Here is a 2,645-nt window from a genome sequence, read left to right as displayed (position 1 = left end):
AAAAAAAAAAAAAAAAAAAAAAAAAAAAAAAAAAAAAAAAAAAAAAAAAAAAAAAAAAAAAAAAAATATATATATATATATATATATATGACCAGTCTTAAAATAAATAAATAAATAAAAACGAACTTGTAAGACTATCTAAACCTTACAGTATATGCAACCTATTCTATTTTAGTTTTTCGTGACTTAAATCTGTAAAATCTGCACTCCAGAATCCTAAAAAGTTTACGATTTTGATTGGTCTTAAAACAAAATAAAAGAAGCTTATAATTTAATTATAAAGTAATAGAAAACAACAACAAAAAGGCCCAACATGCACTACTGTGCATAGGCTACGCTACACAACAATCCTTTAATCTGTGTTAGGTAAGGTCTGTTTATGTAATTCTATAGTTTCTCTGATAGAAAATAAAGACAAATTCAGTTTACTATGCGACTGCAGGGTGCACTTGCGGTGTAGACAGTCTAGTGGATTAGGCTAATGACAGCATTCTTGGTTTGTTGCATTGAGTTGTTCGCTTGCACTGTAGAGGGCTGTTAGTCTACCGCATCTGAATGATTTTTAGATTTAAGGAAAGAGCGGTCACTGATATGGCTGAAATGTAAGATGCGCTTGTGTCAGGCCGAGAGAAGCATTGATCCCGTGCTGTCCATATGGACGGTTAGTCGATCAAGTGTGAACCAAATAATGTGATCCTGATACACCAGAGCACACAGCTGATAGTCAAGAACTATGGCGATAATTACAGTACACTGAACCGTTCAAAAATACATGTTTTATATATATTTCTCTTTCTCTTAAACATGAATCTTTGTTTATTCCAGACACCCAATACTTCGTATCTAAAATCATATTTAGGCAGGCCATTATAGATGCAGTATGTAATTGCAAAAAATGCCATTTTAACCCCCAAATTTGCTTTATATCTGTAAACATATTGGCAGGGAGTATATACTAACTTAATTATTGTTTGAATGTATTTGCTAGTCCACCACTAAAATCCCATTAGTCTGTGATGCTGCACTTAACCTGTGCAGATTATAATATTTTTATTTGGAAAAACTCTTCCTGGCAATGAAACAACATGAGATCACACACACACACACACACACACACACACACACCGTATGCAGTCATAAGTTCTCACCCAGGCTGGCGCATAAAGTGTATCATCATCATTGTTTTACCACAAAGAGTATTACCGTAAATGGTCTCTTTCAGGAAATTAATAGCCATCATCCATGACGGAAAAACAATGGCTTCACCTCTACTGATCAATATGTTAGGATCCTCCTGCGGTTTAGACATGTGGTTTGTTGGATGATGGAAGAGTTGAAGTGTTGCCTGTGTGCTACAGTACACTGACAATCTCTGAGGTGCATGAATATTGAATGTAAAAATCAGTACATGATAAAATGGAATCATTTATTAGCCATTAGGATTTGTAAATAATAATGATCAAAGCCAAAAACGTCAGTACAGAGAGGATGTGAATTCTGATCAGTTCTGTTAAGGATGGAAAGATTTTGCATCCTTCCTGTTCTCAGATCGTGACATTCTTGTGCCTTGGCACGATCTTAAAGTGGAAAAACAATTCGCTGCCAGCCAGTATCTCTCTGAAACACACTCCTTTCAGGAATGCCAAATGATCTAATGCATCATGAATCTCGCAGGAGAAAAAGAGAAAGTCATGCAGGGTCATCTAAGCCTTGAATGACAGGGCCCATGTGTGCAGGGTGACTCGTCAGCCCACACTCTGGTCTGAGAGCACAGGAAACAGGAAGAATGTGAAGGGCACTGTTGTGTGAGCACTGCTGATTCACTGTGTGCGCACTTACAGTCTCTCAACATCACAAAAGACTGGAGACCAACAATGTGACCTATGCAGAGAATGTGACCCTGCAAGTAGATGTGACGGGATGTGATTTTGAGGTCATCAATTCGTTGTGCATTATGAAATTTGTTCAGCCAACATGGTACATTCACAACAAATCAGGGCAACTGCTTCATACAGGAAGAAACATTTGAAAGACTTGAACTGACTGATAATCAGAAGGTTTTTTTTTTTCTATAAATCTTGATAGAATCAAGTAATGCTTGATGCTCAAGAATCATTAAAGGGATAGTTCACCCAAAAATGGAAATTCTGTCATCATTTACTCACCCTCATGTCGTTCCAAACCTGTATGAGTTGCTTTCTTATGTTGAACACAAAAGAAGATATTTTGAAGATTGCTGGTAATCAAACAGTTGGTGGTTGTCATGGACTTGCATAGTATTTTTTTTTCCTACTATGGAAGTCAATGGCAACCACCAACTGTTTGATTACCAGCAATCTTCAAAATATCTTCTTTTGTGTTCAACATAAGAAAGCAACTCATACAGGTTTGGAACGACATGAGGGTGAGTAAATGATGACAGAATTTCCATTTTTGGGTGAACTATCCCTTTAAGTATGTCTTTCAAAGGAGGATTAAACATTGTTCATGATGATCAACATTAACTAAAACTTAAACTTTAACTTGGAGATAATTATTAAAGACACATAACAGTTGCTTTGTTAGCCAAGGCTGTGTGAGGCCATTTGGGGACACAGTTGTAAATCCTGTGTGATTTTTTTTTTTTTTTTTTTTTAATTGAAATG

This window comes from Sinocyclocheilus rhinocerous, unplaced genomic scaffold (genome assembly GCF_001515625.1).
Source record: "Sinocyclocheilus rhinocerous isolate Xijiao unplaced genomic scaffold, SAMN03320098_v1.1 scaffold887, whole genome shotgun sequence".
Lineage (NCBI taxonomy): Eukaryota > Metazoa > Chordata > Actinopteri > Cypriniformes > Cyprinidae > Sinocyclocheilus > Sinocyclocheilus rhinocerous.
This window is presented reverse-complemented; position numbering follows the sequence as displayed.